This window comes from Oncorhynchus mykiss, chromosome 7 (assembly GCF_057628025.1).
Source record: "Oncorhynchus mykiss isolate SJ-2025 chromosome 7, ASM5762802v1, whole genome shotgun sequence".
Classification (NCBI taxonomy): domain Eukaryota; kingdom Metazoa; phylum Chordata; class Actinopteri; order Salmoniformes; family Salmonidae; genus Oncorhynchus; species Oncorhynchus mykiss.
In genome coordinates this window covers 46,201,612-46,228,564 of record NC_143028.1, presented here as the reverse complement: position 1 = coordinate 46,228,564, position 26,953 = coordinate 46,201,612, and the positions used below count along the sequence as shown (strand labels likewise).

Below are 26,953 nucleotides of genomic sequence, written 5' to 3'. Positions count from 1 at the left end.
TTTGTCAAAACATGTTAATATTTGTTAACTTTTTATGGCTGCAGGGGCAGTATTGAGTAGCTTGGATGAAAAGGTGCCCATTGTAAACGGCCAGCTCCTCAGTCTCAGTTGCTAATATATGCATATTATTATTAGTATTGGATAGAAAACACTCTGAAGTTTCTAAAAATGTTTGAATTATGTCTGTGAGTATAACAGAACTCATATTGCAGACAAAAACCTGAGAAATTCCACTTCCTGTTTGTATTTTTTCTGGGGGTGGCAGATATTCAACCAAGCTCTCATTGAAATTACAGCGAGATATGGATGAGTTTTCACTTCCTACGCCTTCCACTAGATGTCAGCAGTCAATAGAAATTTGTCTGATGACCCTAATGTGAAGGAGACTTGAATGAGACAGGAAATAGTCACCAGTGCCACGAGTTGACCATTCTTTCACCATGCGCGTTCACAGGGGAAGGACCTGCATTCCACCGGTCATCTGAAGTCATTCTAATTCTCCGATTGGAATGTTATTCAAGATATATGTAAACAACATTCTAAAGATTGATTGAGTACATCATTTGACATGTTTCTACTGACTGTAACGGAACTTTTGGACATTTCGTCACGTTATAGTGGACGTGCTTTGTGACTTTGGAATTGTTTACCAAACGCGCTAACCAAAGTAGCTAATTGGACATGAATAACGGACATTTTTGAACAAATCAAGCATTTATTGTGGACCTGGGATTCCTAGGACTGCATTCTGATGAAGTTCATCAAAAGGTAAGGAAACATTTATCATGTATTTTCTGGTTTCTGTTGACTCCAACATGGTGGCTAATCTGGCAACTGTTCTGAGCTCCATCTAAGACTATTGCATGGATTGCTTTTTCCGTAAACTTCAAAAAAAATCTGACACAGCGGTTGCATTAAGGAGAGGTATATCTACAGTATAATTCCATGTGTTAAACTTGTATTATCATCTACATTTATGATGAGTATTTCTGTTGAAACGATGTGGCTATGCAAAATCACTTGATGTTTTTGGAACTAGTGAATCTAATACGCCAATGTAAACTCAGATTTTTTTATATACTGTAAATAAGAACTTTATCACACACAAACATGCATGTATTGTGTAACATGAAATCCTATGAGTGTCATCGGATGAAGATAATTCAAGGTTAGTGATTCATTTGATCTCTTTTTCTGCTTTTTGTGAATGCTATATTTCTCTGGAAAATGGCTGTGCTTATTGTGGTTTGGTGGAGACCTAACATAATCGTTTGTAGTGCTTTCGCTGAAAAGCCTATTTGAAATCGGACACTTTGGTGGGATTAACAACAAGATTAACTTTAAAATTATATAAGACACATGCATGTTTTAGGAATTGTAATTATGAGATATCTTTGGTTTGAATTTGGCGCCCTCTATTTTCACTGGTAGTTGTCATATCGATCCCGTTACCGGGATTGCAGCTACAACAAGTTTTAATACCTGTGCAATACATTAGGAGATAAAGCAGATCTCATTCTTCATTTCACCGGTCACATTATTTTACATTATGAAGCTTACCGTAGTTCCGCAGAACAGTTGAGCCAGTCACATGTTTGTTTCTAAGTAGCACAACGAGAGAAAGCAGGAGCAGGTGAGTACAGCTGTGTATTGACAGGGGTTGCGTTTTATAATGAAAGTCAGTGTGGTTTTTTTCTTCAATAGAGTGATCAGGAACGTACAACTATTGTTTTCCTTCACAGAAAATACATTTGTGCATCACATTTGGAAGAAAATAGTTTAATTTTCCTCAGATGACAAGAGAAGTGTATTTTTTGCAAAAGAGATGCATGGCCATCATATTTCTAATAAGTAATGTAGCCAGCTACATTTCCTAATGTTTTGTTTAAAGTTAATCTTGCATTTTACCAGAGAAAAGTAACTACACATCAGTCAGAGCATTGTCTGCTGATAGAATGCTCATTTGTGAATTCCCATCCGAGTGGAGAAGTGCAACTGAAGCACAAAATTAGTATCTGATGCCGAGCAGAAATGACAATAAAAAGCATTTTACAACTGCATTTACAAAACGCAGTAAGATATTTCTTATGTGTATTGTCTTATTTTCCCTGCTTGAAAAATTCAGAATTCTGTGTTAACCCAACCTTTACATTTGTGACCCGATTCAGGAAACTAGACGTATGTTGAAAGTCACAACTTCACAGGAGAGCCGTTTGAATGTAAACCTTTTTTTTTAATCAAAATGCGTTTTTCGGCAGAAATGCCTTCTCGAACATGTGAACTTTCATGTGCCTAAATAACAAACTTGCATGCCATTGTCACGATCGTTTGTAGAAATGCACCAAGGCGCAGCGATTGTTGAGTTCCACATAATTTCTTAATAGTGAAACTTAACAAAAACAATAAATGAACAACGAACCGTGACTACATAGGTGCTACATACACTTACTCAAAATACAATATCCCACAAACACTACTTAAATATGATCCTCAATTAGACGACGATTGCCAGCTGCCTCTAATTGAGAATCATACAAATCACCATAACACCCACATAGAAATAATAAACTAGACTAAACCCCAGTCACGCCCTGACCTACTCCACCAAAGAAAATAAGGACTCTCTATGGTCAGGACGTGACAGTATCTCCCCCCCCCCCCCACAAAGGTGCAGACTCCGGCCGCAAAACCTAGTGTCGGTGGCGGCTCTGGTGCAGGTCGAGGAACCCTCTCATCCCGAGGATCCGCCAGCATAGGGAGGCGACTCTGGTGCTGGACGAAGAACCCAATCATCCCGCAGATCCGCCAGCATCGTGGGCGGCTCCGGTGCGGGACGAATAATCCACTCAGCTCTTGGATCCACCATCCCTGGTGGTGGCTCTGGTGCGGGCCGAAGAACCCGCTCATCCTGCGGCTCCAGCCATGGACCCAGGCTGAAAACTGTGCCCGGACTGGACCCAGATGCCGAGGAAGGCTCCTGTCATGGAGCGGGACTGGACACCGGCCCTGGAATGGACATCGGTGCAGAGGAGGGCTCCTGCCATGGTGCTGGACCGGACGTCGTGTTTGGACTGTAGATCGGCACAGAGGAAGGCTCCTGCCCTGGAGCTGGACCGGGCGCCGTGCTCGGACTGGGCATCGGCGCAGAGGAAAGCTCCTGCCATAGAGCTGAACTGGACGCCGTGTTTGGAAGCTCCGGACTGTGGACCGTCTCAGGAGGTTCCGGACTGTGGAACGTCTCAGGAGGTTCCGCACTGTGGACTGTCTCAGGAGGTTCCGGACTGGGAACCGTCGCCAGAAGCTCTGGACTGGGAACCGTCGCCAGAAGCTCTGGATTGGGAACCGGTGCCGGAAGCTCTGGACTGGGAACCGTCGCCGGAAACTCTGGACTGGGGATCTGTCGCAGGAAGCCTGGTGTGTGGGGCCGGCACTGGTGGTACCGGACTGGTGACACCCACTTCAGGGCGAGTGTGGGGAGAAGAAACAGGACGTACTGGGCTGTGAAGGCGCACTGGAGACCTGGTGCGTAGAGCCGGCACAAATTGTTCCAGATAACATGATGATGTATACAGGTAAGATAGTCAAGCGTTAGCAAGCTACATTATCAGCTATTACACCCCAGCTAGCAATGAAGATTCGACCCAGAAGCGGCCCTTTTCCGGGGGGCCGGAACTGATTGAATCGGCCCGGAATCGGGTCTCGGACTCGGCCTGGAATCAAAATGAATGACTGCCCAGAATCGGCCCAAGTACATTGGGCCATTTCCGTCTACTGGAATTCAGCAGACTTTGACGGCATCTTACTAGAATCCCCCCAGAAGCGTCCCGATAATCAAAACCTAGACCTAACATATAGTCTAACTGAGCTGAAGGCTAATGTCTAACCGTATATGCCGCTAAGCCATGCGAGAAGTATAAATTATAACATGATAAATAGATAAATAGACCCCATAGACTTCTAGAAGAAGCCTGCATATAAGAGGATCTGAAATAGGCTCTCTAACAGACGTTCCCATAAGAGGCAATGAATGCTTGATCGCCAGCACTGTTCGACATGTTGGTGTTTAGCAATCCCATCGCATGCTAGTATCAACAGCCCATCCAATTCGGCTGAAATTATAGCAAGGCTTGATAAGTCATTGCACAGCTATAGAGCATCAGCTTACCCACTAAGGTCCAAGGGGTTAACCTTTCTTCCTCAGATTTCAAGTTATTGCTAGGCAGCAGTATCAATGTAAAATGAGGCTGTACTTCTTTGATATGTACTTGGAAAATGGAAAGACCCCGTAATGGAAAGACCCAGTAATGTTTAGCCTAAGGACAGACTACACCATTCGAGTAGCACAAGATATCACGCTGCTCGACTGCCGAACAGTGTATGTAGCGGACCACAATAGTGGTAGTTATGAGTCACACTCAGCTAAAATAAGATAGTGTGTATGCAGGCATCTTAAACTATGTACAAGCATGCACGATATCATGTGTAAACTTGCTTACAGCTATTCTAAAATGGTGTGCCATCATACTCCAGTGCTCCAAGCAGCTGCTGTGGAAGGGATAGCTAGTGTTAGCCTCTATGTCACCACGATATCACAGTCTGCTCTTGGCAATAGCAATAATAGAAACCATGACATAACGACTATGTGCAGATCATACAGAACATAACAGCCAATGCATGAATTAGAACAAGCATCCACCTCGGCAGAGTGATGGATACAGAGCCTAACCACGCACGTGCTTCAACGATGCAATATTGGCAGCCGTGTTGTAGCATGGCACATTGGGTTACTTTCGGTCCATAGGGAATCACAGAAAATCAGGAACATTCCCAGGACATTAGCTAACATTCTCATTAAGTTCTAGTTAGGGTTTGATCTAACATAATTTTTTTTTTAAATTAAATATCCTTGGAATGGTCTCCCAACATTCACTAAAATGCTGTGCACAACATTTGTAATAACCACCACAGAACGTTACCTTAAGGTTTTTATTAGGTTTCCAGGTAATGTAATAACAGTTTTAGCGCCTTCCTCTGACACCGCCTGGTACAGAGGTCCTGGATGGCAGGAAGCTTGGCTCCAGTGATGTACTGGGCCGTACGCTTTACCCTTTGTAGCGCTTTGGATTCCGAGCAGTTGCCATACCAGGTGGTAAAGCAACGGGTCAGGATGCACTCGATGGTGCAGCTGTATAATTTAATTTTTTTGTCATATCCTCAGTGGTGAGCCAATGAACTTGTATGTTTGAGAGCATAAAACGTATATCAAATAAAAAGCATAATCCAGTAACACTGAGAGCCTTCTCTGCACTAATACACCTACAGCACCTAGCCTAGGCCTACCACCTATCATCTCCCCAAAGTGCATTATAAGACATGATATAAGCATTTATAATATACCATGGTTCCGTATAATATACTAAACAAACACACTGTCCTAGAATACATGTGTGTGTGTAGGGGCTTTGAAAATGCCACTGACAGCTTACAGAACATCAGACCTCCCAATGGATGGCCCGCAGGCACCTGTTTGAACGAGGATACACCCTCAGGCACTTTCACCTGCCTTTCCACTGTCACTTCCTGCACAAGGGTCCGCTGTCACAAATGTTGACAAAACCTTGATGCTGTGTTAGAACAAAACTACACCTACCTACACCACAGACAGCCTCAAACAACACATAACCTTTTAATGGATAACAATGATGCCCAGGTCCCTCAAGTGACAAACACTGAACATATCACTGATTTCATAGAGCTTCCATTCTAGCTATGACTCAAAAACATTATTGCTTGCAGTACAATACTGTAGAATTAATTTTTAAAAAGGAATAAATAATTCACAGGTAGAAAATCAGCAGGATCACAGGTCACCTGTTTTTAGAACTGTAGGGCAACTAAAGCATAAACAACAGCAGTGAAGTGCAACAAGACCTGTCTGTATGCTGATTAAAGGCCTGAGGGTGCTTGATATGGTGCATGGAAACCTTCACCCTCTGCCATAACATCCTGTATGGCTTACTTTACACACAGTGGTTAATGGATCACAGTATTTGTTTCTCTATGAAGAATGAAAACATTGTCTTACAAATGGAGGAGGCAAAGCATATTTATAACGCTGCTGAATTTGGAGTTCCATTTCCTTTGTCTCTGAAGAGACGGTATGACGTGTGTTTTTGAGCAGCCTGGCCTGTAAAGACCATAAAAACTGTGTAATGTGGGGATAAAGTGATGCCTTAGGGAACTGGGTCTCAACGGAGCCACAACTACATCTTATTGACCACCTGTCTGCAACAAATGTTCACCTCCATCTCCACAGGTTTGGTGGAACTGATCAATCGAACCTTTCCCCCTTTAGGACTGACAACTAAGTGTTTTAGTCTAATGTAAATTGTAAATGTAAATTGATCCAAGGCAGTGATGTTCTTTCTGTGATTATGTCTTTCCCTTTGAGTTTCTATTCCTTGGTGTGCACATCAGATCATAACCCCCAAAAACACTAACCTCCCCTTTATTGTCATGTTTGTCCCAATACTTTTGGTCTTCTAAAATGGGGGGACTATGTACAAAAAGTGCTGTAATGTCTAAACATTTCATATGTTTAGATATGACTGAAAATTCCCTAAAATTAAAGCTGACAGGCTGCACTTTAACCTCATAGTCATTGTATCATTTCAAATCCAAAGTGTGTGAATATAGAGCAAAAATAACAACAACAAAATTCACTGTCCCAATACTTTTGGAGCTCACTGTAAATGTAACCCAATATATAGATGCAATCTATTACAAGAGAGAGGGCCACAGCATTGAATGTGTGCCTGGCTGTGATAACCACTACTCTGTGGGAAGGGACCCTGGGGAAAATTCCTGCCTGCCCTCTGTGTCCTTTTCCATTGCAAAAGGCTAAGGTGGTGCTCAACTATCAACGCTGCTCTCAGAAGTTATTAAGCCTGGAAAGTTAGTGTTTATGTCCTCTCTCTTCTCTCTTTTTTTTATAATAAAAATAACCTTGCCAACACATTGAGTGGTAATATAGGCTACTACACATTCAGTGGTAATCCGTTGGCTCAGTCATGTTACTAAAGGCACACATTACCATCAGGCAATGCCTATTGATTTGTGGAGCAGACCACTCTCTATATACTTAATATAATTACCCATTCACCCTAATTGCAGGAGCAGTTTAAATATTAGGGCTGGGAATTGCAAGTGAGCTCATTTTACAATATTATCATGACACTTAGTGCCAACTGAATATGTACTGCGATTCTCACAATTCTAAATGTATTGCGATTCGATACTGTGTTTCTATTGCAATTTGGTGTTCCAAACATATTGCTCACTATACAGTGTATTCAGACCCCTTGACTTTCTCCACATTTTGTTAAGTTACAGCCTTATTCTAAAGTTAATTAAATTGTTTTTTCCCCCTCATCAATCTACACACAATACCCCATAATGACAAAGCAAAACCAGAAACATGACATTTACATAAGTATACAGACCATTTACTCAGTACTTTGCTGAAGCATCTTTGGCAGTGATTACAGGCTCGAAGCTTCTTGGGTATGAAGCTACAAACTTGGCACACCTGTATTTCCCATTATTCTCTGCAAATCCTTTCAAGCTCTGTCAGGTTGGATGGGGAGTGTTGCTAAACAGCTATTTTCAGGTCTCTCCGGAGATGTTCGATCGGGTTCATGTCTGGGCTCTGGCTGGGCCACTCAAGGACATTCAGAGACTTGTCATTCCTGCGTTGTCTTGGCTGTTTTCTCAGGGTCATTGTCCTGTTGGAAGGTGAACCTTCGCCCCAGTCTGAGGTTCTGAGCAGGTTTTCATCAAGGAACTCTTTGTACTTAGCTCCGTTCTTTTCCTCGATCCTGACTAGTCTCCCAGTCCCTGCCACTGAAAAACATCCCCACAGCATGATGCTACCACCACCATGCTTCACCGTAGGGATGGTGCCAGGTTTCCTCCAGAAGTGACACTTGGAATTCAGGCCAAAGTGTTAAATCTTGGTTTCATCAGACCAGAGAATCTTGTTTCTCATGGTCTGGGAGTCTTTAGGTGCCTTTTTCGCAAACTCCATGTGGGTTGTCTTGTGCCTTTTACTGAGGAGTGGCTTCTGTCTGGCCACTCTACCATAAATGCCTGATTGGTGGAGTCCTGCAGAGATGGGTGTCCTTCTGGAAGGTTCTTCCATCTCCACAGAGGAATTCTGGAGCTCCGTCAGAGTGACCATCGGGTTCTTGGTCACCTCCCTGACCAAGGCCCTTCTCCCCCGATTGCTCAATTTGGCCGGGTGGCCAGCTCTAGGAAGAGTCTTGGTTGTTCCAAACTTCTTTCATTTAAGAATGATGGAAGCCACTGTGTTCTTGGCGCACATCAATGCTGCATAAATGTTTTGGTACCCTTCCCCAGATCTGTGCCTCGACACAATCCTATCTTGGAGCTCTACGGACTATTCCTTCAACCTTATGGCTTGGTTTTTGCTCTGACATACACTGTAAACTGTGGGACCTTATATAGACAGGTGTGTGCCTTTCCAAATCATGTCCAATTAATTGAATTTACCACGGGTGGACTCCAATCAAGTTTTAGAAACATCAATGTAAAAAGAATGCACCTGAGCTCAATTTCAAATCTCATAGCGAAGGGTCTGAATACTTATGTAAATAAGGTATTTCTGTTTTTTATTTATAATACATTTGCAAACATGTCTACAAACCTGTTTTTGCTTTGTCATTGTGGGGTATTGTGTGTAGATTGATGAGGACCTTTTTTTATTTAATCCATTTTAGAATAAGGCTGTAACGTAACGAAATTTGTAAAAAGTCAAGGGGTTTGAATACTTTCCGAAGTCACTGTATGTCTGCTGCAGAGAGAAGAGAGAGCATGACATTTTTTTTGTGATCAGTCATTGAAATAAAAGGTCTGAAAACATGCTGGCTCACTATTTAAAAAGAAGATAGAGCCAGCCATAGGGTGAAAAATACTGCCGTTTTGGTGAATGTACAGCCGACTAGCTTTAGCTAACGTTACCTAACAAAAAAAAGTTTTACAAATTGATACTTACTGTACAGTCAAAGTAGCAATATAATATAGTCCAAAATAATAGTGCGGTATGTAAATCTATCGATTCCCCCCCTCCCCGCTAGTCACGCAGTGCTCTACTTATAACAATACTGTATTTCTTAGAGGAAAAGTGACAGCTAGAATGGAACTCACAAATACGCCAAAAAGGCCCTGCTCAAATGTGTTGCTTTAAAACAACAGCAAATTCCTTGTCTGTTCTGTAACGAGGAGCTCCAGTGCTGAGGAAGGAACACGCTAACTGTTTATCTGCTGAAAGCTGTTGCTTAATATTCATAAAGCCAGTCCTATTTGAACAGCATCCAGTCTGACAGCTACAACTGAGCTCCTCTGCCAACTGTGCTTGTCATCTTCATACCTCAAGGCCCTGACTAGCAATAGAGGAAGGACGACACTGACAGCCTTGACATTTGATGCTAGCACTCATTGAAGAAATAGTCCTCTCCTACAAATAACAACACCAGGACTGTGGGAAATAAGACACCCCCAGGACTGCTCTTTTTTTACTAAGTCATAGTTTTCAAAATTAACACATTCAGAATTTCCCGTATATTAATTTAGCAGCAGTGCCCTATTGCTGCCAAATCATTTCCGCCACTCCAAAAAAAATACAATATAAAAAATTATGGATTTGTAAAGGGATAGCGCACCTTAAAAGGGATAGTGCGAGATTTTGGCAATTAAATCAAATCAAAGGTTTCATTGTCACATGCTTCGAAAACAACATGTGTAGAAAAATAATAATTATAATAGATTACTAATAATAATAAAACAATTGTAACAAAAAATACACAATAAGAAATGATATCTTGGCTATATACATGGGTACCAGTACTGAATTGTGAAGAGGTACGATGAAATTGAGGTAGATATGTATTGTACATACAGTATACAGCACCAGTCCAAATGTTGGATACACATACTCATTCAAGGGTTTTTCTTTATTTTTACTATTTTCTACATTGTAGAATAATAGTGGACATCAAAACTATGAAATAACACATATGGAATCACATAGTAAGCAAAAAATATATATTTTATATTTGAGATTCTTCAAAGTGGCCACCCTTTGCTTTGATGACAGCTTTGTACACTCTTGCAATTCTCTCAACCAGCTTCATGAGGTAGTCACCTGGAATGCATTTCAATTAACAGGTGTGCCTTGTTAAAAGTTAATTTGTGGAATTAATGCATTTGAGCCAATCAGTTGTGTTGTGACAAGGTAGGCGTGGTATACGGAAGATAGCCCTATTTGGTAAAAGACCAAATCCATATTATGGCAAGAACAGCTCAAATAAGCAAAGACAAACGACAGTTCATCATTACTTTAAAACACGAAGGTCAGTCAATCCGGAAAATTTCAAGAACTTTTCAAGTTTCTTCAAGTGCAGTTGCAAAAACTATCAAGGGCTATTGTGAAACTGTCTCTCATGAGGACTGCCACAGGAAAGGAAGACCCAGAGATACCTTTGCTGTAGAGGATAAGTTCATTAGTCTCCAGCCTCAGAAATTGCAGTCAAATAAATGCTTCACAGAGTTCAAGTAACAGACACATCTCAACATCATCTGTTCAGAGGAGACTGTGTGAATCAGGCCTTCATGGCCGAACTGCTTCAAAGAAACTGTCACGGATCCCTCCGGTACTGCTGCTCATTCTGTTCACCTGTTCCGGAGGTCTACGTCACTGGCTTTCTAGGCTTCACTGAACGGGATTCATTGTCATCAACCCCGGACTGTCTTGTCTGATTACACACACCTGGTTCCCATTTCCCCTGATTAGTATGTTATATATGTGCCCTCTGTTCCCTCTGTCTTTGTCGGTTATTGATCCCATGTCCGTTGGTCATGTGAGTGCCTATACGTTGGTGCAGCTGTTATGCTGCGTGCTTTTTGTATTGTGTATTATGGGTATCGTCCAGTGTCGTTCAACGAGGTTTACCCTCGCTCTTTTGTTTGGGTACAGCCCAGTATTTTGTATACATGTTAATTTTGGGTGTATTAAAAACCCCTATTGTGTATTCCTGCGCCTGTCTCCAAATCCTTTATACCAGTGACAGAAACCACTACAAAAGGACACCAATAAGAAGAAAAGACTTGCTTGGCCCAAGAAACACAAGCAATGGACATTAGACCAGTGGAAATCAAAACAAAATCTAATTTTATGTGTCACACAACAGTGAAATGCTTACTTGCAAGCGCTTAACCAACAATGCAGTTTTAAGAAAATACAGAAAAAAAGTATAGATAAGAATAACAAATAATTAAAGACCAGCAGTAAATAACAACTGCGGGGCTTTATACAGGTGGTACCGGTACAGAGTCAATGTGCGGGGCACTGGTGTTGAGGTAAGAGGTAAATATGTACATGTAGGTAGTATTATGAAAATGGCAATGCATAGATAATAACAGAGTAGCATAAGTATTGGGGGCAATACAGATAGCCATATAGCCATTTGAGTGTAGAAGCTGTTTAGAAGTCTCTTGGACCTAGACTTGGCGCTCCGGTACCGCTTGCTCCTGTAATCTCTATTTTACTCCACACTGCTCTTTTCCACCTGGAAAAAAGGAACACCTATGTGAGAATGTTATTCATTGACTACAGCTCAGCGTTCAACACCATAGGGACCTCAAAGCTCATCAATAAGCTAAGGACCAGGGACTAAACACCTCCCTCTGCAACTGGATCCTGGACTTCTTGATGGGCCGCCCCCAGGTGGAATGGGTAGGGAACAACACATCCGCCTCTCTAATCCTCAACACAGGGGCCCCTCAGAGGGGTGTGTGCTCAGTCAACTTCTGTACTTCCTGTTCACTCATGACTGCACAGCCAGGCACGACTCCAACACCGGCTTTAAGTTTGCCGATGACACAACAGTGATGGCCTCCGACCGACCACAAGGCACTACAGAGGGTAGTGCAAACGGCCCAGTACGTCACTGAGGCCAAACTTCCTGCCATCCAGGACCTCTATACCAGGCGGTGTCAGAGGAAGGCCCTAAAAATTGTCAAAGACTCCAGCCACCCTAGTCATAGACTGTTCTCTCTGTTACCTTATGGCAAGCGGTACCATAGTGCCAAGTCTAGGTCCAAGAGGCTTCTAAACAGCTTCTACCACGAAGCCATAAGACTCCTGAACATCTAATCAAATGGCTACCCAGACTATTTGCCACCCTCACCTCCCCTCTTTTACACCCCTGCTACTCTCTGTTGTTATCATCTATGCATAGTCACTTTAATAACTCTACCTACACGTACATATTACCTCATCTAACCGGTGCCCCCGCACATTGACTCTGTACCTGTACCCCCTGTATATAGTCTCGCTATTGTGGTTTTACTGCTGCTCTTTAATTACTTGTTACTTTAATTTCTTATTCTTATCCGTATTTTTTTTAACTGCATTGTTGGTTAGGGGCTTGTAAGTAAGCATTTCACTGTAAGGTCTACAATTTTGATTTCGGCCATGTGACTAAAATTAGATTTGATTTAAAATGTTTGCTTTTAAGTAGGAATCAAGAGGATAGAGTTATGGTCAGATTTGCCAAATGGAGGGCGAAGGAGAGCTTTGTACGCATCTCTGTGTGTGGAGTAAAGGTGATCTAGAATTTTTTTCCCTCTGGTTGCAGATTTAACAAAATGATAGAAAGTAGGTAAAACTGATTTAAGTTTCCCTGCATTAAAGTCCCCGGCCACTAGGTGCGCCGCCTCTGGATTAGCGTTTTCCTGTTACTTTTTGGCAGAATACAGCTCAATGAGTGCGGTTTTAGTGCCAGCCTCGGTTTGTGATGGTATGTAGACAGCTACGAAAAATACAGATAAACTCTCTAGGTAGATAGTGTGGTCTACAGCTTATCATGAGATACTCTACCTCATGCAAGCAAAACCTTGAGACTATCTTAGATATCATGCACCGACTATTGTTTACAAATATGCATAGGCCCCCGCCCCGTGTCTTACCAGAGGCTGCTGTTCTGTTCTGCAGATAGAGTATAACCTGCCAGCTGTATGTTCTTATTGTCATCGTTCAGCCACGACTTGGTGAAACATAAGATATTACAGTTCTTAACGTTTCTAGGGCAGGAACCCCTCGACAACATTCAGCTAAAAAGGCAAAGCGCGAAATTCAAAAATATTTTTTAGAAATATGTAACTTTCACACATTAACAAGTCCAATACAGCTAATGAAAGGTACATATCTTGTTAATCTACCCATCGTGTCCGATTTAAAAAATGCTTTACAGCTAAAGCACAAAAAACACACAGCCGTCTTTCCAGCAAAGATAGGAGTCAAAAAAAGCTGAAATATAGATCAAATGAATCACTAACCTTTGATGATGTTCATCAGATGACACTCATAGGACATCATGTTACACAATACATGTATGTTTTGTTCGATAATGTGCATATTTATATCCAAAAATCTCAGTTTACATTGGCGCCTTACGTGCAGTAATGTTTTGATTCCAAGACATCCGATGTTTTTAGCAGAAATACTCAAAATAAACATTGATAAAAGATACTACTGTTATTCACAGAATTAAATATAGACTTCTCCTTAATGCAACCGCTGTGTTAGATTTCGAAAAAGCATAATCTGAGAACGGCGCTCAGAGCCCAAAATAGCCAGAGGAATATCCTCCATTTTGGAATCAACAAAGTTAGAAACAACAACATAAATATTCACTTACCTTTGATGATCTTCATCAGAAGGCACTCCCGGGAATCCCAGTTCGACAATAAATGACTGATTTGTTCCATAAAGTTCCATCATTTATGTCCAAATAGCCATTTGTTGTTAGCATGTTCTGCCCAGTAATCCATCTTCATGAGGCGCAGGCACTTCATCCAGACAAAAACTCGAAAAGTTCCATTACAGTCCTTTAGAAACATGTCAAACGATGTATGGAATCAATCGTTAGGATGTTTTTAACATAAAACATCAATAATGTTCCAACCGGAGAATTCCTTTTGTCTTCTTTGAGGAAAAGATCATGATTATTAGAAAGCAAATTACGGACTCCTCTTTAAATCTGCGTATTCCTTCAAAGCTCAGTTGTCCTGAAATTGCACAACTCTGCCAGGACCTAGGATCAAGAGAGACACTCAAGTGTTTTAGTACTATATCTCTTGACACAATGATGAAAATAATCATGGCCTCTAAACCTTCAAGCTGCATACTGGACCCTATTGCACTTGTGAAGGTGGTAAATTACCTTTTAATGGCATCAGACCGAGGTTCTGCATCTTTCCTTGTACTCCTAGACTTTAGTGCTGCTTTTGATACCATCGATCATCACATTCTTTTGGAGAGATTGAAAACCGAAATTGGTCTACACGGACAAGTTCTGGCCTGGTTTAGATCTTATCTGTCGGAAAGATATCAGTTTGTCTCTGTGAATGGTTTGTCCTCTGACAAATCAACTGTAAATGTTGGTGTTCCTCAAGGTTTTCAATGAAACATGGTGAAGCCACAAAATTGCCGTCGCTAGAAGCCTGTGTTTCATACATAAGGGAGTGGATGGCTGCAAACCTTCTACTTTTAAACTCGGACAAAACAGAAATGCTTGTTCTAGGTCCCAAGAAACAAAGAGATCTTCTGATGAATCTGGAAGCAGGAAGCAGCTCTTTCAGTAGTTTAGTTGGAATATGGTCCAGTATGCAGCTTGAAGTTTTAGAGGCCATGATTATTTTCATAAATGTGTTAAGAGATATAGTACAAAAAAAACGGAGTGTCTCCCTGTGAATATTAAAGTCACCAAAGATTTTAATATTATCTGCCATGACTACAAGGTCCAATAGGAATTCAGGGAACTCAGTGAGGAATGCTGCATATGGCCCAGGAGGCCTGTAAACAGAATAAAGAGTGATTGAGTAGGCTGCATAGATTTCATGACTAGAAGCTCAAAAGGCGAAAACGTCGTTTTGTTTTTAATTGACATTTGCTATCATACATCTTAGCAACACCTCAGCCTTTGCGGCATGCGCAGGGGATATGGTCACTAGTGTAACCAGAAGGTGAGGCCTCATTTAACACAGTAAATTCATCAGGCTTAAGCCATGTTTCGGGCAGGCCAATCACATGAAGATTATGATTAGTGATTAGTTCATTGACTATAACTGCCTTGGAAGTGAGGGATCTAACATTAAGTAGCCCTATTTTGAGATGTGAGGTATCACAATCTCTTTCAGTAAAGGCAGGAATGGAGGAGGTCTTATTCCAGTGAGATTGCTAAGTGAGATTGTGAACACTGTCATGTTTAGTTTGCCCAACCTAGGTCGAGGCACAGACACGGTCTCAATGGGGATAGCTGAGCAGACTATACAGGCTGTGCTAGTGGCAGACTCCACCGAGCTGCCTGGCCTGCACCCTATCTCAAGGTGGAGTTAGGGAAGTTAGAGCCCTGTCTATGTTTGTAGATAAGATGAGAGCACCCCTCCAGCTAGGATGGAGTCCGTCACTCCTCATCAGGCCAGGCTTGGTCCTGTTTGTGGGTGAGTACCAGAAAGAGGGCCAATTATCTACAAATACTGTCTTTTGGGAGGGGCAGAAAACAGTTTTCAATCAGCGATTGAGTTGTGAGACTCTGCTGTAGAGTTCATCACTCCCCCTAACTGGGAGCGGGCCAGAGACAATTACTCGATGCCGACATCTTTCTAGCTGAGTTACATGCTGAAGCTATTTGGCATGGGGACCTCTGACTGTTTATCCTAACATCGTTGGTGCCGACTTGGATAACAATATCCCTATACTCTGCAGTTTTAGCTTTAGCCAGCACCATCTTCAGAATAGCCTTAGCGTCGGTAGCCCTGCCCCCTGGTAAACAGTGTATGATCGCAGGATGAGTCTAATACTGTGGGTAATGGAGTCGCCAATGACAAGGCTTTTCAATTTGTCAGAGCTAATGGTGGGAAACTTCTCAGACCCCATAACGGGAGGAGTAGAGACCAGAGAAGGCTCGCTGCTTAACCTCTTAGAGCTCTAGGGGCGCTATTTCATTTTTGGATAAAAAACGTTCCCGTTTTAAGCGCGATATTTTGTCACGAAAAGATGCTCGACTATGCATATTCTTGACAGTTTTGGAAAGAAAACACTCTGAAGTTTCAGAATCTGCAAAGATTTTGTCTGTAAGTGCCCCAGAACTCATTCTACAGGCGAAACCAAGATGATGCATCACCCAGGAATTAGCAGAATTTCTGAAGCTCTGTTTTCCATTCTCTCCTTATATGGCTGTGATTGCGCAAGGAATGAGCCTACACTTTCTGTCGTTCGCCCAAGGTCTTAGCAGCATTGTGACGTATTTGTAGGCATATCATTGGAAGATTGGCCATAAGAGACTACATTTTCCAGAGGTCCGCCCGGTGTCCTTTGTCTAAATTTGTGCGTAATCTTCAGGTGCAGGCATTTTCTCCTGGGATTCAGGAGAGAAAGCATGTTTCCAAGAACGATGTATCAATGAAGAGATATGTGAAAAACACCTTGAGGATTGATTCTAAACAACGTTTGCCATGTTTTCAGTCGATATTATGGAGTTAATTTGGAAAAAAGTTTGCGTTTTGAGGACTGAATTTATGGATTTTTTTTGGTAGCCAAATGTGATGTATAAAACGGAGCTATTTCTAATACACAAGGAATCTTTTTGGAAAAACTGAGCATCTGCTATCTAACTGAGAGTATCCTCATTGAAGTTCTTCAAAGGTAAATGATTTTATTTGAAGGCTTTTATGTTTTTGTTAATGTTGCGTGCTGGATGCTAACGCTAATGCTAACGCTAAATGCTAACGCGAAATGCTAACTCTAGCTAGCTACTTTTACACAAATGATTGTTTTCCTATGGTTGAGAAGCATATTTTGAAAATCTGAGATGACAGTGTTGTTTACAAAAGGCTAAGCTTGAGAGATGGCATATTTATTTCATTTCATTTGCGATTTTCATAAATAGTTAACGTTGTGTTATGCTAATGAGCTTGCTGATAGATTTACACAATCCTGGATACAGGGGTTTTTTCATAGCTAAACGTGACGCAGAAAACGGAGCGATTTGTCCTAAACAAATAATCTTTCAGGAAAAACTGAACATTTGCTATCTGAGAGTCTCCTCATTGAAAACATCTGAAGTTCTTCAAAGGTAAATGATTTTTTTGAATGCTTTTCTGTTTTTTTGTGTAAATGTTGCCAGCTGAATGCTAATGCTAAATGCTACGTTAGCCATCAATACTGTTACACAAATGCTTGTTTTGCAATGGTTGAGAAGCATATTTTGAAAATCTGAGATGACAGTGTTGTTAACAAAAGGCTAAGCTTGAGAGCTAGCATATTTATTTCATTTCATTTGCGATTTTCATGAATAGTTAACGTTGCGTTATGGTAATGAGCTTGAGTCTGTATTCACGAACCCGGATCCGGGATGGGGAGATCAGAAAGGTTAATGGGGAGACTCGCAGCTTAATGGTGAGAACCGGTTGAAAGTTTCTGTTGGCTGAATGAGCGACACTGGTTGAGCATTCCTACAGCATTTCCTTCCAGAAACCATGAGAAATTATAAATTGGGGATTTATACTACTATCTGTACTTACAGGTGGCACAGACACTGTTTCATCCTTTCCTTGAAGAATCAACAACAAGTGGGACACAATCATGAAGTGGAACAACATTTATTGGATATTTCAAACTTTTTTAACAAATCAAAAACTGAAAAATTGGGCGTGCAAAATTATTTTTTGCAGTTTTTGATTTTTGTTTTTTGATTTGTTAAAAAAGTTTGAAATATCCAATAAATGTCATTCCACTTCATGATTGTGTCCCACTTGTTGTTGATTCTTCACAAAAAAATACAGTTTTATATCTTTATGTTTGAAGCCTGAAATGTGGCAAAAGGTCGCAAAGTTCAAGGGGGCCGAATACTTTCGCAAGGCACTGTATGCATATTATTAGTAGTATTGTACGGAAACACTGAAGTTTCTAAAACTGTTTGAATGATGTCTGTGAGTATAACAGAACTCATATGGCAGGCGAAAACCTGAGAAAAATCCAACCAGGAAGTGGGACATCTGAGTTTTGTAGTTTTTCAAAGCTTGGCCTACCGAATACACATTGAGATATGGATAAAGTTGCACTTCCTACGGCTTCCACTAGATGTCAACCGTCTTTTGAAACTTGAATGAGGATTCTACTACAAAGGAGGGGCACATGAGACCTCTTTGAGTCAGTGGTCTGGCAGAGAGCCTTGGTCTCATGACGCGCGCCCCCGACAGAGTTACCTCGCGTTCCAGTGCTTTTTCTGAATCAAATCAAATCAAATGTATTTATATAGCCCTTCGTACATCAGCTGATATATCAAAGTGCTGTACAGAAACCCAGCCTAAAACCCCAAACAGCAAGCAATGCAGGTGTAGAAGCACCGTGGCTAGGAAAAACTCCCTAGAAAGGCCAAAACCTAGGAAGAAACCTAGAAAGGAACCAGGTTATGTGGGGTGGCCAGTCCTCTTCTGGCTGTGCCGGGTGGAGATTATAACAGAACATGGCCAAGATGTTCAAATGTTCATAAATGACCAGCATGGTCAAATAATAATAATCACAAGCAGAACAGTTGAAACTGGAGCAGCAGCACGGACAGTTGGACTGGGGACAGCAAGGAGTCATCATGCTAGGTAGTCCTGAGGCATGGTCCTAGGGCTCAGGTCCTCCGAGAGAGAGAAGTAACAAAAGCATGGATTAATTTTCTGCATCATTTTTGGACAGAAAGTTTCTGATTTTTGCAATGTTACGTAGATGGAAAAAAGCTGTCCTTGAAACAGTCTTGATATGTTCGTCAAAAGAGAGATCAGGGTCCAGGTCCAGGTAACGCCGAGGTACGTCACAGTTTTATTTGAGACGACTGTACAACCATTAAGATTAATTGTCACATTCAACAGAATATCTCTTTGTTTCTTGGGACCTAGAACAAGCATAAAAATGTATCCATGCTTTTGTCACTTCTAGGTTAGACTACTGCAATGCTCTACTTTCCGGATAACCGGATGAAGCACTAAATAAACTTCAGTTAGTGCTAAACATGGCTGCTAGAATCTCGACTAGAACCCCCAAAAAATTATCATATTACTCCAGTGCCAGCCTCTCTACACTGGCTTCCTGTTAAGGCAAGGGCTGATTTCAAGGTTTTACTGCGAACCTAAAAATAATTACATGGGCTTGCTCCTACCAATCTTTCCGATTTGGTCCTGCCGTACATACCTACACGTACGCTACGATCACAAGACGCAGGCCTTCTTACTGTCCCTAGAATTTCTAAGCAAACAGCTGGAGTCCGGGCTTTCTCCTATAGAGCTCATTTTTTAGGGAATGGTCTGCCTATCCATGTGAGAGACGCAGACTTGGTCTCAACCTTTTAACCTTTTTGGGATAGGGGGCAGCTTTTTCACTTTTGGATGAATAGCATGCCCAGAGTGAACTGCCTCCTACTCTGTCCCAGATGCTAATATATGCATATTATTATTAGTATTGGATAGAAAACACTCTGAAGTATAACAGAACTCATATGGAAGGCAAAAACCTGAGAAAAATCCAACCAGGAAGTGGGAAATTTGAGGTTTGTAGTTTTTCAACTCAGCCCCCATTGAAGATACAGGGTGATATTAGTTATGTTGCACTTCCCAAGGCTTCCATTACATGTCAAGAGTATTTAGAACCTGTTTTGAGGATTCTACTCTAAAGGAGGGGCTCATAAGGGATCTTTGAGTGAGTGGTCTGGCAGAGTGTCAGAGCCTCGGTCTGGCACGCTCTCGTGAAAGGTAGCTACGTTCCACTTCATTTGTACAGACGAAGGAATTGTCCGGTTGGAATATTAATGAAGTTTTATGTTAAAAACATCCTAAAGATTGATTCCATACTTAGGTTGGCATGTTTCTACGGGCTGTAACGGAACTTTTTGAACTTTTCGTCTGACGTTCTGCCCGACCTGAACGTGCATTCTGATGAAGATCATCAAAAGTAAGTGAATATTTAAAATGCTATTTCTGAGTGATGTTGACTACCCAATATGGCGGGTATATTTTTGGCTGCTTTGTTGTCTAAAGGCTGTACTCAGATTATTGCATGGTTTGCTTTCGCCGTAAAGTGTTTTTGAAATCTGACACAGCGATTGCATTAAGGAGAAGTTTATCTAAAGTTCCAAGTATAATAGTATCTTTATCAATGTTTATTATGAGTATTTCTGTAAATTGATGTGGCTCTCTGCAATATCACTGCATGTTTTAGAACTACTGAACGTAACGCCAATGTAAACTCAGATTTTTTAAAATGTAAATATGAACTTTATCAAACAAAACATACATGTATTGTGTAACATGAAGTCCTATGAGTGTAATCTGATGAAGATCATCAAAGGTTAGTGATACATTTATCTCTATTTCAGATTTTTGTGACTCCTCTCTTTGGCTGGAAAAAAATGCTGTTTTTCTGTGGCTTGGTGGTGACCTAACATAATCATTTGTGATTCTTTCACTGTAAATCCTTTTTGAAATCCGAAACCATGACTGGATTGACGAGAATATTATATTTAAAATGATGTAAAATACTTGTATGCATGAGGAATTTTAATTATGATAGTTTTGTTGTTTTGAATTTGGCGCCCTGCACTTTCACTGGCTGTTGCGGGGGTGGGGGTGGGGGGGGGGTTGGGGTTCAGTCCTAGACAGGTTAAGTCTTTATTGAAGCCTCATCTCTTCAGTAGGTCCTATGATTGAGTGTAGTCTGGCCTAGGAGTGTGAAGGTGAACGGAAAGGCACTGGAGCAGTGAACCGCCCTTGCTATCTCTGCCCGGCCGGTTCCCCTCTCTCCACTGGGATTCTCTGCCTCTAACCCTATTACAGGGGCTGAGTCACTGGCTTACTGGTGCTCTTCCATGCCGTCCCTGGGAGGGGTGCGTCACTTGAGTGGGTTGAATCACTGACGTGATCTTCCTGTCTGGGTTGGCGCGCCTAGAAGATATCCTTCTAGTGGTGTGGGGGCTGTGCATTGGCAAAGTGGGTGGGGTTATATCCTGCCTGGTTGGCCCTGTCCGCGGGTATCGTCGGTGTCTCCTGAACCCTACTGTCTCAGCCTCCAGTATTTATGCTGCCGTGTCAGGGGACTAGGGTCACTCTGTTATATCTGGAGTATTTCTCCTGTCATATCCGGTGTCCTGTGTGAATTTAATTTAAGCATGCTCTCTCTAACTCCCTCTCTTTTTCTCTCTTTCTTTCTCTCTTTATTTATTTCTCTCTCTCGGTGGACCTGAGCCCTAGGACCATCCCTCAAGACTACCTGGCCTGATGACTCCTTGCTGTCCCCAGTCCACCTGGCCGTGCTGCTGCTCCAGTTTCAACTGTTATGCCTGCGGCTATGTAACCCTGACCTGTTCACCGGACGTGCTACCTGTACATAACCTGCTGTGTTCAACTCTCTAGAGACAGCAGGAGCGGTAGAGATACTCTGAATGATCGACTATGAAAAGCCAACTGACATTTACTCCTGAGGTGCTGACCTGTTGCACCCTCGACAACCACTGTGATTATTATTATTTGTCCTTGCTGGTCATCTATGAACATTTGAACATCTTGGTAAATTTCTGTTATAATCTCCACCCGACACCGCCAGAAGACAACTGGCCACCCCTCATAGCCTGGTTCCTCTCTAGGTTTCTTCCTAGGTTCTGGCCTTTCTAGGGAGTTTTTCCGAGCCACCGTACTTCTACACCTGCATTGCTTGTTGTTTGGGGTTTTAGGCGGGGTTTCTGTACAGCACTTTGTGACATCAACTGAGGTAAGAAGGGATTTATGAAAATAAATTTGACGATTAGCCACTCGTCACCTCATCCTCACAAGGCATCATGATCTTTTTCCGCAAAACCTACATTACCTTTTCCAGCGAGTCCCGGGGATCTGGGCCTGGTTGGGTGTCTGTAGTCCAGAATATCCCTCGCGTCCGACTCATTGAAGAAGAACTCCATGTCCAATTTGAGTTGAGTGATCCCAGTTCTGATGTCCAGAAGCTCTTTTTGGTCATAAAAGATGGTAGCAGTAACATTATGTACAAAACAAGTTACAAACAATGCAAAAAAACTAAAACAATTGCATGATTGGTTAAGAGTTGATAAGACGGCAGCCCTCCCCTCTGGTGCCATCTTGAAATCTATCCTTTGGTCTGATGAATCCAAATTTTATATTTTTGGTTCCAACCGCTGTGTCTTCGGGAGACGCAGAGTTGGTGAACTGATTATCTCCGCATGTGTGGTTCCCAATGTGAAGCATGGAGAAGGAGGTGTGATGGTGTGGGGGTGTTTTGCTGGTGACACTGTCAGTGATTTATTTACAATTCAAGGCACATTTAACCAGCATGGCTACCACAGCATTCTGCAGCAATACGCCATCCCATCTGATTTGCACTTAGAGGGACTATCATTTGTTTTTCAACAGGACAATGACCCAACACACCTCCAGGCTGTGTTAGGGCTATTTGACGGAGAGTAATGGAGTGCTAGATCAGATGACATGGCCTCCACAACCCAATTGAGATGGTGTAGTATGATTTGGACCGCAGAGGGGAGGAAAAGTAGCCAACAAGTGCTCAGCATATGTGGGAACTCCTTCAAGTCTATTGGAAATGCATTCCAGGTGAAGCTGGTTGAGATAATGTCAAGAGTGTGCAATGCTGTCATCAAGGCAAAGGGTGGCTACTTTGAAGAATCTCAAATATAAAATAGATTTTGATTTGTTTAACACTTTTTTGGTTACTACATGATTCCATGTTGCATACTGTACATGGTTTCATACTGTATTCTAATGAGCTGACGTGGAATAATGCACAATTCTCTCTTTGCTGACCACTTCCCACAGTGAGACATTCATCCATTTGTTTATAGGCCTACATCCCCTCAGAATAGAGAACTCCCCTTCTCTAACCACATAGTGTGCAATAGTAGTTTGAATAACACCTGAGGCCTAGTGGAGTCCTCCTGGCTCAGCTCCCTGAGGGCCAGAACAGGTACTACCCATGCTGCGCCACAGAGGGTTGTCTGCACCGATAACGGGCAGATGGTGAAAGGACGCACAGCCGCTCCTGGATCCTACCATCCATCTGGACAGCTCTGCAGGTGGGACCGTGCTTGCACCCTCCACAAAGAGCACCCACATCAAAGCAGAAAACAATATGGCCGCTCATGAAAGGGAAGGCAGCAATTTCACTTAAGCCATGGTCAAGAGAGGATACTTCCCTCTGTTTATGAGCCAAATCGCCTGAGTGTCAGAGTCCAGAAACAGAAGGAGAGAGAGAGAGAAACAGAGAGAGGGGGCAGGGTGAAAGAGGGAGAGATAGGGAAAGGGGTAAGAGAAAGGGGAGATATAGATACAGGAAAGATTAACAGAGTTGTTTAACCTGACTTCTGCAACTGCCTTCATTCTCTGAGGCGCAGCCTTATGACAACGGTACCATGCAAACCATATGGGAAAGATGTTATACACTTGGCATGCTTTGTGAAAGGACATTTCTATGAATATAACAAAACAGAACTGAATGCTCTGGTGTCTCTGTTCTGTATTTCGGCTTGTTTCACTCAGATGAAGACATATGCAGCAGTGCATGAATACATTGTCATTCTCCTAAATTCTTAAAATGGCACACCCCTTTAAATATTGCATATGAACTTCCAGGGGACAATTGCACATTAGTAAGAATTTTTAATACAGAATTTGAGGTTTCACATGTCATCCTGACTCTCAGTGAATGTAAACTGGAAGATGGATACAGTATTTGGCATCATCAAACAGTCAGGGGTCATTTTCATATGCTGCAAGAAATGTATGCAGGTTTGCATGAGAGGAAAATCTAAACAATAATGTTTTCCAAGTGAATGAGAACTACTACAACTATGATTGTTAAATATTGGCTGTGGGGCTAGATTTTAAAGATACATTTATTTTGTGGAAACTTTGCCAATTCTTCTAAAATGTATTGAATATCCTCGCTGTGCAAAATACAAGAAGATCACAGGGAATTATGTATTGCGTGCAATGCAAGATCTCAAAGTGACACCCGCAAACATTAACTATGCATGCAGCAGGTAAGGTATATGGAATGGCATGTTGAACTTCGCCTTTAGATCAAATGCCTTTTCTAAGTAATGATGTTCGTCTCCATTCAGCTTTTCCAGAAAGTCCCCTTTAAAGTTAACATAGAAAACCAGCAAGGAAAATAGTGGCAGTCATCTAATGTAAAACTCAATCTGAAACTCAATTAGTGCAAATATGAATAAAAAATATTTCAACATATTTTTTTGCGTTTTTGAGTGTGTTAATTTTTGTGAAAAGACACACATGTTTCGGAGGCAAACTTCGGAACAAGCTTTTGAAAGTTATTAGAGCAATGCATGATTGGCAATGGTGTTACACTGCCTTTTTTGGTGTCCCATGTTCGTTTAGATATAAAAAAAAAATATTATTGTTAATTAACCAGGTTGTCACTGAAATAATTATAATATAATAGTAGCCTTAAGTTAAAAACATTTTTTTTTATTAATGGCAATATTGTTTTCTATGCTTGTTTTCAATACTTTGGAATGCTGGTGCACTTGTAGTCAGAAAGGCCCTGTAATCAAGAGTAGACCACATGATTTTCTTCATAATGCTTTTCATATTTCGAGAGCCTACATTACAACATTTTCTTCGAAATGCATTTTATACAAGGCTATGTCGAATTTTATGAGGGTTGCCAGATTGGAGAAAACAAAGTTGTCGTAAATGTCTGCTTGATTTAGCTTTTGGTAAATTTGGCATTTTTATACATATTCTGTATTTCCACTGAAGAAACCAGTGTGGACCCAAAACAAACACATTGTATACATTTACAAACTACCTGTTTAAAGTGTTATTACAACCAATGTTATCAGATTATCAGCTTCTGTAACAAAAGAACACCACACTGGTAAGATAACAGTGTAGTTAACAGTAGAAAGTCACAGAGGATTTTCTTCTGAACTTTTTTTTACCTTTATTTAGCTAGGAACGTCAAATTCTTATTTTCAATGAAGGCCTTGGAACAGTGGCAGAGTGTTCAGGGGCAGAGTGACAGATTTTTAACATGTCAGCTTGAGGATTCGATCTTGCAACCTTTCGGTCCAACGCTCTAACCACTAGGCTACCTGCCGCCCCAGGATAACTGGTCAGGGAATATATCTTCCCATTCAGCTTCAGGCAACTTTGATGTAAGGCTTGACCACACCTTTTGTGACTACTTCTATCTGTCATGCCCATTGTTGCTTAACCATTGTTCATTAGATAACAATGTAATTACACTCAACACAATATTGAAAAACAGAATGCTTCCCACCACTAGATCACATAACTAGACGTGAGTTGGACATGATCCCCAACGCTGCCACCAATGTGGAGGAAGAAAGTGAAAGCTGCAACAGGGACTCTAACCAGGGCTCATACGTGGCAAAGTGAGCTCTAACAGCTGTTGTGATTAAAGCCTATTAGGCCTCTGGGCAGAGGCAGTAGGCCTACAATGCTGGCATATGCCTTGTTACAATAGCCTAAGTATATAACATGATTGACACGACCATAATAATCATCATGAAACGGCCTTGGAAGTGCCAGAAGTGTAAGCCAACATAATTCATTATTTTACATGAACCTGTTTAACTCCATGTATGTCTTAATTGATCATAGTCCAGACTCGTTATAGTTGCAAATACCATGCAGTTGCACCAGGGGAATTTTAACCACATTTTTTTTTCAGGTCTTCTATTTCCCCACATTTATTGATTCATTAATTTCCCATCATGAAAATGTATCCCCATTCCCAAATCAAATACCTTCATCGATACCACAAAAAAATTGACAAATACAACTTTTCACAAAGTTGTCATACAAGTCATACAATCCAACATAGCACCAGTATCCCAAAGTATTAAGTGGAAATAAGCATAGAAAACAGCATTGGCATTAATCCAATTTAAAATAAAAATTATATTGTAAGTATTTCAGTGACAAACTGGTTGATTAAGAATACTGGGTTGTTACCACATTTGTTTGTTTTATATTAATACATGTGTATTAATATACAAATATATATATATATTCCTATGATTGAAGTCACACATAATGTGTATTTTCATACTAATTATGTCGCGCAAAAATGTGTGTATTTTCGCGCGAATTAAGCTAAACAAAGTGCACAAAAATACACTAATCTGCTGAAATACTTTTGTACATATTTGCATGAATTGAGAGTGAGATTGTGTTGCCCTGAACACAGGAAGAACCATTCCTTCTAATGTCAGCACACTCAGAAGACTACCTTCTAAAGACTGGCAATCGGCTTGTGTGATGGTCAGTGTTTTCTGAATGTATGGCACTTTTAAAACCAGCCACCATCCTTTTTTCAGCAGACACAGTTATCCCTAAAACCAATCTGTCTGTGCAAAGTGCGTTTCACTCCCAGAACCATTCGGCTCACAGGAATAGTGCTTACAGAAGACACAGGGGAACTGATAGAAAATCATTTATATTTCCCAGATCTGGCCAACAAACAAGGTTGGTCATTGTTTTTTTACAGAAATTGTTGGCTTTCATGTTACATGTCGGACATTTCTAATCCTTGAGACCTGGGATCTTATCTATCGATCATGTGTAGGCACAAATCTGTCCTTAAAACCTGCGTGGGGTCGTTTGCTTGAGGGTGTGCATGAATTTACACACAGTGATGACCATGCATACACATAGTGCCAAGTAGTGGAATGAGGGAACTGCTTGTCAAGCATAGCCTAGTGAATGGGGAAAATATATGTTGAAAATGTGTGAAATTGTGAAAGTAATAACTAAATCA

At 41.4% G+C, this 26,953-nt stretch overlaps 2 long non-coding RNA genes across 2 annotated transcripts; both read left to right on the top strand.

The window, feature by feature from the left end:
• The first annotated feature begins 451 nt into the window (after positions 1-451).
• On the top strand, positions 452-24,393 carry LOC149982562 (uncharacterized). The gene is made up of 2 exons (XR_016497530.1): positions 452-768; positions 21,367-24,393. It is a non-coding gene; the product is annotated as an uncharacterized LOC149982562 (long non-coding RNA).
• On the top strand, positions 16,057-20,743 carry LOC149982563 (uncharacterized). The gene is made up of 3 exons (XR_016497529.1): positions 16,057-16,786; positions 17,155-17,216; positions 19,982-20,743. It is a non-coding gene; the product is annotated as an uncharacterized LOC149982563 (long non-coding RNA).
• Positions 24,394-26,953: the final 2,560 nt, after the last annotated feature.